Genomic DNA, 13,967 nt, shown 5'->3' on the forward strand with positions numbered 1-13,967 from the left:
TGAGACCCGTTTATTGGTGGTAATGGGGATGTATGCCGAGAAGAGAAGACAAAAGCAATGGTATGATCGAAATGTAACAACTGGCCAATTCAAAAAAGGGGACCTTGTGCTCTTGTACACACTTAAGAAGCATAAGCAAAAGCTCAAGAAACGTGGCCTAGGACCATTTGTGATTAATGAGCTTACTCCTAGTGTTGAGTGCGTTTAGAGACACTAGAAGGTGAGCAAATGCCTAACTTCATTAATGGAAGTCGTCTCAAGAAATACAATGAACCATTAACTGAAGCCATGCTTCAACAAATGCATGCTGCCCACACACGGAAAGAAGCACATGACCTACTTAAACGTCAGGCTCAAGAAGAAGCTAAAGCTAGAGTTGCAAAAGCCAAGGAGTGTCGCAAGGCTTCTGTGTTGACCTTACAGTTGGCTATTGATGAACAATATGTCGATCCTTTCATTATTCACGTGTGTCTTCATCTTCATGGGACTACCTACTTTGTCTCTGCCTTAATTGACTCTGGTGCAGATTATAATGTTCTCTCATTTGACACATGGGTAGCCTTGGGACAACCAACACTTGTGCACATTCCTATTGACTTACGAAGCTTCTCAGGCGAAGATAACCCTATAGAGGGAAAATGTGTCATTATGATGTCCATTCAGGATCACCAGATGTTAGTTCCCTTTTATGTGGCTAGAGGTTGTTCTTGGTCTATCATGGTTAAGTGCTACCAACTGTTCATTAGATTGGAAGAATAGACAATACAAATTGCAAATTGATTCTGATTGCATCTTGGGATCTGCTGCTCCATGAGTTTTATCATGTCAAAAGGGTGGTAGTTCTACCTTACACAACCCACTTTCAACATCTGCTCTTCAAGCTCCAAGACAAATGATGTGGATAATCGATGAGTCCTCAAATGAGGACCATGGCAAGCATGTTCCAACTACTCTAGTCACTGCTCAAAGAAGGCGAGGCAAGAAGAAATTGTCAATTTGGCTACCCAAAGATGCGTACAAACTTGTACCATCTACCCTAGTTGCTAAACCTCCTAAAAGGCATATCTTTTCCAAGCCTAAACCTCATATTGTTACTCATTGGGTCCCAAAGCATGTTCTTAAAGCACAAGGCTATTATGAGGGTGCAACAGCACTTTGGGTTCCCAAATGCCATGGTTTGCTAGAGCCAGAAGAGTGTATTAATAAGATTCCAAAAGCCACTCTTGGTTTTTCATATCAGTGGGTGCAAAGGAAATCAACACAACCTCTTCAGAGATAGGATAGGTGGTTGTAATAGAACCTACAAATCTTCTTGTGTTGACCTTCCCCAAACATGTATTGAATCACTAGTTATCCCAACTTCTCCTTGTTACACACTTCCACCATCAACTTGTGTACCTAAGACAAATCCAACTTTACATGAGTCTCCTTTGAGCATAGATTCTAGCACTTCACTGCCTAAATCCTCTTATCTTGCTCAAATTCCTCGATAATTGCTATACTTCCCACCTCTTAAGAAGGACGTACCCAAAACCAAAGGTAAGGCATTAACACTACAATTGAAGCTCTTTGGTAGATCAGTGTTTGAATAGTCTCACTTTTACTAATGTGGTTCCTTATGCCTTTACAGGATTGTGTTCTTTTTGAGATGATCTTATCTACATTGTTTTTGATAGGGATTGTAATGATGGATATGAGTGTATAAAGTTTGAAGTTTCTAAATTTCATTGTTCTACGCCCAGATACCTCCTGATGGATACTTGGCGAGATACATGTCCCACCATGCATGGACCTTGATAGTACTCAACCTGAACATCGTGGGGGTTATAGTACTCCTCCTTTTCAAACTCATTCTAGATACTTTTATGCTCCCTTAGGTGAAATTTGTTGTGGGCATCACTTTGTCACTTTATTCTATCAATAGCATCATCCATTTCCACATTGTCAAGAGTGTGCACGACTCGTATTAGTAGGGGGAAGCTTCACACATTTGTTGGCTATGCCGCTCTTACTTTCGACGATATGGCACGGGCTTAATGAAACAAATTGTGGGAATCACACCCCAACGCCATAACCTTCTTGATGTGAGAGTACCAGACCGAGGACCAAATCAACGTAGATTACCTGAGGAGGTTCAAGCACAACAATGGAGGGATACATGCATAAATGACTTGCAACCACCTATTTTACAAGCCCTTCTTCCCCGAGCCTCAACATGTCAATTTTGGATCACTATGAGCACCTATATTGAGCAATTCCAAAATCGGCATTGTCTGCTTAACCTTCCCATAGAACCAATGCCATATTTTAGCGAGGAAGCACTCCTTCCTCTACCGCCTTCTCCGGAGGCCGGCTTTTGTACAGGGTTGTCCTTGCATCCTGAAGTGATTGACACCATCTTTCTAGCAGAAGTGGACACGGATCCACCGCCAGTGCAAGGGTAAGCTCATCAACTCCACAACAAGATCAACAAGCCAGGGCACTTTTCTCCCACTGGGTTTTTTCCCTCGGCTATATTCGGTAATTGGCACCAATAACAAATTTTATTCTTTTCTTTTCTTGTTTGTTAATAAGACATTTTGCAGAGATCTCAGCTAAATAAGAGCATACAAACACGCCCCAATAGTCCACCTATTGTGCACACAAATTAGGAAGGGGGGAGACATGCAATGCCTACAAAGAGCAAAGAGAAGCAATCTGCACATCAGCAATGCATCAAGACAAACGCACAACATCAACGAGCTCTATAACAGGTGTATTCAAATCATAATCTTTTGTTCTTTATGTGCTTTTTACTTTTGCATATTTTGTTTGCATGTTCACACACAGCTGGCTGGTTTAAGTTTTAAATTAGTTGTTACTATGTGGTGAGTGATTTCTAGATTCTTAGAGGACTTAGTAGAAGGTAATTCTATTTGAAGACGGTGTAAGATATATGCCAACGGAGTATGCCAAGTTCTTATGCTCTCGAAGTATATTAGTTATCCCTAGTGGTAGCTACCTCTTAGGTATGGGCTAGGTGCCACGATTAATAAAAAATTTACGAAACACATGCCCTAAAAAATATATAGAAGTGACTTGAGACATGACGTGTCTACGGCCATGTGGAATGCTTGGTAGGACCTCGGGTTGTTTTAGCACCTTGGGGCCAATGCCTTGGTTTCCATGGAGTGAACACTGATGTCTAAAAGATTAAGAAGAAGACCTACAAGGACTCTATCGCCTTGATAGATGCTGGTAGGACTCTAGGGTACATTATGGGCCCTCGAGACCGATGCCCTCATTTCATGGGATACTCCTTATGTCAAAAAGAAAGAAAAGGGTCTGTCGCCCTTGAGATACTTAGCGGCCTTTAGATTCTCTTGGCGGAGGTCTCTTGGCCATTGCTTGGGTCTCATTGGGATGGAACCTTCTTCTTTATCAAGCTAAAAGTAATAATTCTCTTTAATCTTCTGCTCTTTACACCCAAAAAAGAAAGAAAGAAGGAAAGCAAAAAAGAAAGAAGGAAAGAAATGTCCAACCACCATGGCTTATATTTAGAAGTAGGATTGCCACTTAAGAATAACTTAAACACTTGTAGGACATTGGGACTGCGGTCATAACTTGCGGTGTACAAGCACACTTGCCTTTGCATAGCACTATCTACCACTTACTCTCACTTTGACTAGTCTTTACTCGCTTCTTTTAGCACTCTTTCACTACAAGACAATGCTGCCATACACGCGTTTCATACACGCGATAAATTACGAACGCGTGTATGGTCGCGCTTGTATTTGAATACAATCGGGCGCGTGTATTTTAGCATTTAAGTTCGCGTGTATATTTGCATTTATCAACGCGTGTATAAACGCGTTTATATACACGCAGTAATACACGCATAAATACACGATAATATTCACGGGGTAATACTCGCTATTATACACGGATAAATACACGCTACTATACACGGATTAATACACGCATGGCAGAGAAAAACTAAAAAAAAACTGAATTCCTTTACAAAATTAAAAACTATTTTCCTTAAACCATCTCATAGTACATTACAGTATACATCATTACACAATCCCACTACATGCATTTACAACAATGAAATATATTCAAAAATAAATCATGCATATGAGATGATAGAAATGTCATCAATTTAGAACATACAGTGACGGATTGGTTAGGGTTCGATCTCAATGATTTTTAATTCTGTTTGAGAATTGATGAATTGATTTGGATTCTGATTGAAAATTCTGATTGAAAAATGATGATTTTTAAAAATTAGTTGAAATATAATGAAACCACAATGAGGGGGAATGGGACGAGTCCCTGTGATGATATTCATAACTAGAATGATGATAATGAATTCAGCAAATCACTATGAGATTAGTGGGTTGTGCTGTCAGATTGCTACTGTTAATACTTGACCGGTAGATCAAGTTAAGGGATGTCAAATTGAGAACTTGCTTGACTGAAATTTCCGTGGAGGAATGTTCCGAAGGAAACTTTTCGGTCTAATGGATCATTATCATGTTAAAGATATGAATGATATGATCTGAATGAATTGTTATTTAATGATGAGTTCTATATAAGGGATATTTATCCCACTGTTCTGTTGGGTTGACCAGAATATAAGGAACCCCAGAATAAAATTGGATCTTAAGAAAAAGAGCTGTCCTCTACCTTGCGAGATGAGGACATCCCGCACTTTTTAAGTGGGGTAGAATGTAAGATTCCTCCCTAGCCTTCGAGGTATACAAGAGTAAGAATCTCCCTTTCTGATCTTATAATTATTCCCTCTCTAAAATAAAAGAAAGTTTCTGTTTAAAAAAGGAAGACCCTTTCCCTAGAATACTTCTCAGGAGTCCCACCTGTTTTAAGGATTTAGAACAATGAGTTCAGAAGTGTGAATCGGTGTTTTGGATACCAAGGTTTTGTTTTTCATTCGAGTACGGCCCAAAAGAAGTTCTTTATCTCTTGGGGAGTATAAGAAGTTATCCCCCAGATATTGTGACCCTTATATCTGAATTCAATGAAAGTAGGTGACTTAGCCTACAAGCTTCTTTTATCTCCTCATCTCAAAATTCTTAATGCCTTCTATAGAAAAATGTGTCAAACACAAATCATGGAAAGACGGTAAAACTTCAGTGGCAAGTTACCGTTGGCTTCTAGGTTACGCTAGCTCCTTCCTTTATATAAGTCGTAACTTTTACTTGTCGCTCACAGTAATCTTACTCCCATCAATCTCCTTTCTTTCTTAATCTCCTTCATGGCTTGGCAACAGGAATTAGTTTTATCCCTGATGATTTCTCACCTTCAAGACGCAAGAGAGTCTGTGAAGAAAGACTTTATAGAACAGTATGAGCGCTCACTTTTTTCTCACCTAGGAACTTCTGTAGCTCAGACCAAATGGCGGACCTATCAAAACATAACTAGGGTAACACCCTGGGGTCAGCAGCACTTTCGTAACAATGTCCGCTTGGCCATGGTTATTGAAGCTTTGGGTTTGGGTCCCCGATACTACTGCGTCATGAGATCAAGGCATCTTGGGTTTTCTGAGCCGGTCTTCTTACTGGCGTGTTTTCTTCCTCATGAGAAGATATGCCTTTATCCCGTTTTTGGCTTGCCTCTCAGAGGTCCTTTTGTTAGATCACCTCATACCACTGAGATAGGTGCGGCAATAACCAGTAGAATCATTCCCATAGATGAGTTACCCTATACTTGTGCAGCTTGTGAGTGCTGCTTTTGTGACCATATGATGGACGGGCTTATGGAAGTGTAAAGAGTTCTTCTATCTTTACTGTATAAGTTCCGAGAATGAATAAAGTTTAAATCTTGTTCTTATCTTGCTTTCTTTAAGACTTTTCTTGGTGGTTAATCTTGATTAAAATTTTTCTCTAAGTCTCATATTCGTGCATCTTGCGAATTTATCCCAGTTTGCGAGATGAGGACATCTCGCATTTTTTAAGTGGGGTAGAATGTAAGATTCCTCCCCCAACCCCTTTTTGATGTCTAGCATATTCCCCTGTAATCAATTCCTTTTCTGAAATATAAGAGATCTTGTTTGTGGCTGTTTTAACCTAGAGAGAGAAAATATTCTAGAGAGAGAATATTCAGATTTTGAATATTTTCGGATAGAAAAATATCTCACCTTATTAAAATGAATCCCCTTGAAACAAAAATTCAGAAAGAATTTTCCAATGTGCAATTGGAATTAATTGGAAATAGGTATAAAGAACCTTAGTCTAAGGGTCTAGGTTTTCAGAAATTTTTGGATTATGGTCCAATTAAGGTTTCTATGGGCCAATAGCATCAATCCATGTGTAGGGAGGAGATAAATCCAATTTGTAAAAGAAGATACCCAAAAATGAGTAAATGCTCACATAAGATGAAGAGTTGAAAATGTACAAGGTTTATTAGTAAAAAACTATGAGCAATAAAATTTTGACACATATGTAAGGAAGGGGAGTTCTTTAAAGAAGGTGCATATTTCACATAAGATGAAGAGTTGAAAATGTACAAGGTTTATTAGTAAAAAACTATGAGCAATAAAATTTTGACACATATGTAAGGAAGGGGAGTTCTTTAAAGAAGGTGCATATTTCACATAAGATGAAGAGTTGAAAATGTACAAGGTTTATTAGTAAAAAAACTATGAGCAATAAAATTTTGACACATATGTAAGGAAGGGGAGTTCTTTAAAGGAGGTATATATTTCACATGCTTGAATGAGTTTTAAACTAAAAAATAATGTGATATTTTTATCCCTCATCTCTCTTGAACCAAACCAAATCAAAATGGAACCAAATCAAATCAAAAAGTAACCAAACTAGATCCAAATCTAGTCCAAATTCAACCAAACTGACTTGGAAAATTCTAGAATCAGTTTGTTTGGTTAGGAGCTCAATTTTTCCTATAAATAGAAGCCTTCCCTTGTTGAAAAAAATATAGTGTCTTATGCTTTGTTACTCTACTCCACCTAAGCCAAGAACTGTGAATTCTTTAATAATTCACTAGTTTTTGACACTTCTCTCTTTCTTCAATCCCCATTGGTGGCTCCATCAACATACTAAACCAATTGATTGGTTGGGGGCCTCTACCCGTGAACAAAGAATCAAGCAAATTATAAGATAAGTATGTAAATATGAAGCTCTTCACAAACTTTGGTGAGCAAACCTTTTCTAAAACTCGGACCATTGTCAGAAATAATCTCCAAGGGTATGCCAAATCTGCAACATATACGAGTGTAAACAAATTTGCTTACAGTCTTTTCATTCACCCTTGCCACACTTTGAGCATCCACCCAGCTAATCATGTAGTCTATGGCCACTAAGATGTTACACAATTTTCCATTTTTAGTTCTGGGTAGAGGACCCATAGCATCAATGCCCCATTTTTCAAATGGACCAATTGCAATGACTAATTGGCATGGGCCATGTAGCAACCTCTTATTAGCATTGACTTGGTAGTTATGAGTGACAGCTCCTACACCAATGTTGGACATTCACATGTAAGCTTGGCCAAACATACCGAGCAAGCAAAATCTTTTTCACAGTTAGTTCTTGAGCAAAATGTCCACCACATGCTTCTTCACTAAAATGGCTGGAATCTCCTTGGTTGTTGGTACTCTTCTGCACACTTGATCTTTTCCTTTTTGGTAGAGGGCACCTTCTAAGAACAAGAAAGAACTTGCCCTCTTCATGAGCCTCCTCTTTTGTGCCCTTGTGAAGTCTTGTGGGAATTCACCTTCCAAGATGTAGTTCACTATGGAAGCCAGTGTCTCCATTCCTTGGTACCGTGGTCGCTTAATAGCCAAGACTACTTACATTTCCTTCTTAACACATGCAATAGCTTGTTGTGCAAGTAGATCAGCATCCTCATTTTGTTTCCTAGGAATATGCTACAATTGCACCTCCTCAAATTGATTAAACAACCTACGGATAGCATGAATCTTTTGCCTTAATCTTTCATTCTTGCATGCCCAAATGCCTAAAATTTGCCTTACAATAAGAAGACTAGTGCATCCCCTTTTACCAGGAGACATTGTATCCCTTGATTGATGCACACCTTCAAGCCATGAAGTAGTATGTCGTACTCTGCTTCATTGTTGCTAGTAGAACTTGGCAAGTTGACCTTCTCCTTCATAACCACCTCTCCACTTGGGTTGAGCAGCACCAGCCCTCCCCCTACTTTACTTGTGGCTTTTCTACTAAAAGCTCCATCAAAGAACAAGGTGAATGCATTAGGTATAGTTTTGGGTAGTGGCAATGGTAGGGTCTTTACTTTAGGCACCTTAATCTCCTTTTCATGCACTCTATAAGTGAGAATCCCTGCCAATTGTGCATGCACACTATCTTCTACCTTTAAAGAGTATTGGAATTCTCGCAATTCGATAACCCACTTTGTGATTCTAGTGCTGAGAGTCATTTGAGAAGACACCCAAGGAAACAAATTTTGTGCAGTGAGAATTACAAAAGGTTTTGGTAACAAGTAGGATATAAATTTTCTCACCGCAAAGATGAGAGCAAGCATCATGAGTTCCGCTTCCAAGACATTCATGACCCTACTAACAAAGTAGATGGGCCGCATCCTAGTACTGTGGGGTCTTGGTGTAACAAAATTGCACCCACTGTTTCCTTTCCAACACTAGAGCTAACGAAGAAAGTGTACTCCCAACAAGGAGGCATGAGTGTTGGTAGCTCTGACAAAATGACTTTAATGTTACAAAAGTACTCCTCAAGCTCATTAGACCATGCAAACTCTACTTGTTGAGTCAATTTTGGCAAGGGGTGAAGTAACTCTGAGGCTAAGTGAATGAAGCGTGACATGTACTTCACCTTTTGAATGAATGAGATGGCCTCCTTGAGACTCTTTGGAGATGGTACTTTCATATTCTTAATTTGTGAGATAGCCTTCATATTCTTATTTTGTGAGATTAGTAGTAAGGCGGCAAGGTTCATAGCAAGGAGGATCATGGCGGATTTTGGCAGTATGGCAGATTTTGACAGTGCAGTTTGACAATGCAGTTGAGAGTTTGACAACACAGTTTGATAGTTTTTCTGATTTGCAGACTGAATCTGCTTTGCAGCTAGAAGGTAACTTTTTATTGTAATTTTTTAAAGGAGAAATCATAATATTATCAATTTAAAATATTTCAGCATAGATGAACTTTGCGGATCTCGGTACAGCATCCGTGGCTCTCCGTTTAGCAAATTTAATGGGTCTCAGATTGGTGTGGTGCATCTTTCTTGAGGGCTGAATATGATTGTTGTATTTTAATGACGTGATCATAATTGGAGGTAAAAAGAAGAAGAAGAAGTGCAAGATTTGCATGAGTAGGAAGCATGAGGTGGATGATTGTCCATGTGCAATTGATGAGTGCTCAAATAAAGATGCATGTAGGAAATGGTGTATGGTTGACCTATGCACAAAGTTTCATAAAATCATCCATAAAGTGCATAAAGCATCATCTTAGGAGGAAATGAAGAATGCATTGGGAAGGTTAGATGATTTTGAGGATGACTTAGAGAATGCATATGAATGGTTAGCTGATCACAAAGGAGACAGGCGAAGGTCATGTTCAAGTAGGAAAAGCATTGGGAAGTTACAAAAAGCATGTGAGAAGTTGAGGGATGCACATGAGGATGAGTTCAATGGGGAATCAAGTGATGATGACAGATGGGTTGGCATGGAGATTGAAATCCATCAAGTGGGGATACCAAAGATGGAGGAGAAGGAGGTGCAAAAGGAGGTTGGCCAAGAGAGCCTAGAAGAGCCCCTAGATACCCCTAACCTACCACTAGAGTATGCTCATGGAGTGGAAGAGGAAGATTCATTGCTCAACATTAGGTTACATATGTCACTTGCATCTGAGGAATGTTGTGAGGAGAAGCAGATCATACATAGCAATGATGTTGTTCATGTCATTCAAAGTGCAATTGAAGAGGCGGACACCAAGATGAATGAAGAGGAGGATGTGATTCAGTTGTTTTTAGGTTCCATGGATGATGTGCGTGGAATTACAGATAAAGAATCAAATCAGGAGGAATTCCCTGAAATCAGATTTGCTGAAGAGGAATTTTTGGCAAATATGTCAGTTCAAGAAGAATTTCCACCAAAAAGATCCGCACAGGAGGATTTGCAGCCAAAAGATATTGCAGAATTGATATTTGAACCCTATAAACAGATTTTGCAATCAAAAAACCAGTGGGATGAATTTCCAGCAAGCAAGTGTATTTCAAAGGAATATGGCGGAATAAGAGCAAAATCCGTTCTTGTACATCAAAGCATGGTTGTTGCAGATAATTGTTATGGTCACATTTTAGGTGCTGCAGGAATACCAGAGGAGTTTCCAGATGCTAATTTTGATAGTTGGCAGATTCAAGCGGATTTTTTGACTGATATAAGTGATATTGCGGATGATCAGGGAAATCAAAATTTTGACTCTGAATGTTTTGAAGGACATATTTTGATGTCACATGTTGATATTCAGCAAGGAGATATTTCAGTTGCAAAGAATTTGAACAAGCGGATTGATTTTTGGTCTGAATCAAATACGGGTCTTATGGATCAAATTGAGCAGGAGGATTGTCAAGAGCAAGTTGTTAAATAGTACAAAGCAGGTTTGACACATTTGGGGGATCAGCATATGATGCCTAAAATGCAGGCTGATGAAATTTTAAGTTTAAGTTTGATGGATGTGCATTCTAAAATGGATGTGGGAAAAGTTGTTGTCAATTCAAATATATTTTTGTTGAATGATGTGTGCTTTCAAGTTGATGTGACAGATTTGAGGTGAATTTGTGCAAAATGGGTTGTCAGATGTGGATGACAAATTCTAAAATACAGATGATGGCAGATTGTCAAAATTCAGATATTCATGTGTTTCAAATTTTGGAGTTGCAAATTGGTCAAAGAGGATTGCATTATAGGATGCATAGTGATCAGTTTTTATGGTTTGTGGATCAGATCACATCTAAACAGGTTCAAAGGATTCCAGAGGCTTATCTGCGGATTATTTGCTTGATTTTGGTGGAATTTTCAGATTTTAGATCAAAGTTGGTCTATGTGTATCGATACAGGTTTCTTGCATATTGGTGTCACATTTTCATAGAAGCAGATGGCCAAATAAACCTACAGGAGCTGATTGAGGCTGATTTTGATGGCTGGAGGATTCAAACGGAATGTCAAACTCTTATGAGGGAAGTTGCAAAAGTTGTTGAGGGTCAAAGTTTTGGTTTTGACGTATCTGAATCTCTGATATTGATGAGAAATGTTCAATCTAGCTTTCAAGATGTTTTCATTGTGAAGAAAGTTGGTGATCAAGTTGACTATTTGGTAGATTTGGGTTCAGATTTATTTAACAAAGGTTGTTTTGATAGCATTCAACTTGGAGGATGTCAAGTGCAGATATTTGATGAATGTGAAGCAGGTTTTACAAATCTGATAATGTCAAAACAGGTGTGGAGGATTGGATCAGATTCAAGGCAGAATTATGATGCAAAATTTTTAAGTATTCTGGAAGAGTTATCTGATTTGACAGTCAGGTTTCTTTCATTCAGTTTGACAAGGGAGTATGGTCCGATTTTCAAAATGCAGAGGAAGCAATATTTCAATGAATAGATTGGAAGTCAGATCAACAAAAAGTTAGTAGTGCTGCAGCAGATTAGTCAGAAATCAGGAGAGCATTATGTTTCAAATGGAAAGTCAGCGGATATGCAAAATTTCAAAGAGGAGGATGTTCTGATGGCGTTTATGCTTATCTTTGCAAGATTCTTTGCTTGTTTAGTTTACGGATCAAGGGATTGTGGATCCGAAGTCAGCCTATGGCTCAAGCCACCGAGCTGTGCCAAGTGTTTAAGACTGAAAATTAGATGCTACTTTTGTCTACTTTTTTGTCTTTCAATTTGTCATAATCGGATGTAGTGTGAAGTGTCTTTTGAAATCTGGATGGAAGTTAGAAATGTCATGCGAAGTAGTAGTGGTTATCCGAAATAGAAGAAGACAGATTTTTCATTCGCAGATATGGAGATTTTTGTAATCAGATAGTTGACAGTTATTTTGACAATGAAGATGCAGTGTGTTTTGTCAATCTGGTTGTCACTGGTATTGTCATTTAGTTTGTTAGTTTGTTTGTCAGAAAGTCTGAAATTCCTTTGAAGTTTGTGAAAGATGTGATAAGTAGTAAACAGGGATTCGTGAAAGAGCGCAGTATCCTTGACAACATTTTCACCTTCTCGGAGGCGATGGCCCGAGCTAGATTTCTCGGCGAGAACCTGGTCATTATGCTTCTCGATTTTGAGAAGGCATACGATAGAGTCGATTGAGGTTTCCTCAAGGGCACTATGCTTCGCCTGGGTTTTGAGCCATTCTGGATTCAAGGGGTGGCGGCTCTATATTCCACAGCTCGTAGCCAGGTGCTGATGGGGGCAGGAGGACGGGGGCTGAGTTTTGAGTTGACTAGATCAGTCTGTAGGGGTGCCCTCTCGCCCCGTTTGTTTTTCTCTTCTTTGCTGAGGCTATGAGCATGTATCTGACAGCAGAGGAGGTTGGTTTGAGAGGACCAGTCCGGGGTGAGGACCTGCTCGATTCTGAGTTTGCTGATGACACATGATTATTTTTGCATGGCCAGGAGGCCAATCTTTAGAGGGCAGAGCAGTCACTGCAGGTTTTTGGTGTAGCTTTAGGAGAATTGATCAATTGGTGAAAGAAAGTGGTCTTTTGGATCAGTAGCGCTCCCACTCCGGCATGGAGCCCAGACCCGGGTTTTAGATGGATTCCTCCTAGCACAGCAGTGCGGTATTTGGGATGCCAGATTGGACTTGATTTGTCACCTGAGAAGCAGATCGCCCCACTTCTTCTGAGCATTCGGAAGAAGCTTTTGTATTGGAGTACAGCTCGGCTATCCTTGGCTGGGAGGATGGTGGTGACAAATCAGGTGCTTTTAGCGACCATGTGGTACATCACGTCTTCCTCGATTTTCTCGAGCTCTTGCATCAGCTACGTACAGAGATTGATCAGGAACTTTCTTTGGTCTGGGTGGGACGGTCAGCCAGCCCGGGCTAAGGTTGCTTGGGTAGCATTACTCTTCCGCTCGCCCAGGGGGGCTTGGGCATTATAGATCCAGTTGATCAGAGTAGAGCCTTATTGGGGAAGCTTATTGTTCGAGGGCTACTTCCAGGTGCTTAACCTTGGAAGGAGCTTCTTTTTCAGCGAGCAGGCTAGGGATCCTCCAGCAGGGGGCACTTGGGTACCAGAGATACAATGGATCTTCATAGAGATGAGGAGGATAGGCCTCAGTAGAGGATGGGAGGATAGATTTGCCTTGAGCATCCTGCGAGCTTGGGAGTTGCTGAGACCGGGGCTTTCTCAAAGACCTCCTACTTGTGATGAGGAGCGAAGCCGCTCATTTGGATCCCCGCGGTATGCACTGAGCAGGGTCATATGCTGGGTTCTCCTCCTCGTCTAGCCTGGGGACCATTGGCGACAAGCCTAGCACGCAGTTTTGGAGACTGGCAGGTCTTCTGCAGTCTCCTAGAGGCGGTCCAAGTGGAGAGGCTGAGTCACTTCAGAGGGGGGCTGATTATGAGGGATGACATTCAGGAGGCACTCACACTGAGGAGTGGTTCACGCCTTTCGAGCCAGCGGCCCCACGGTGGATGGGAGCCTTTACAGAGATGGAGATCCTGATTGCTGTCAGAGCTTGCACTGAGGATGGTAGATGCCTCTACTATATGAGATCCAGGATGAGGGCAGACTTCAAAGAGTGGAGGCGGAGTCGCCTTTGGTTGCAGAGTGCATCTTTCAGAGGATACGGGTAGTGGCCGCCGCTTCCCGGAAGAAGTGGCATATTGATCCAGACCCTGCAATATTTTGACTGTGAGGAGGATGGTCTCTCCAGCCGCAGTGGAGCATTGGCGGCTACAAGGACTCTCACAGGAGTTCCTGGAGGATTTTTGGGCCACAGGCTCTGGGCTAGTTAG

This window comes from Cibotium barometz, chromosome 23 (genome assembly GCF_041138505.1).
Source record: "Cibotium barometz isolate CiBa-2024 chromosome 23, ASM4113850v1, whole genome shotgun sequence".
NCBI lineage: Eukaryota > Viridiplantae > Streptophyta > Polypodiopsida > Cyatheales > Cibotiaceae > Cibotium > Cibotium barometz.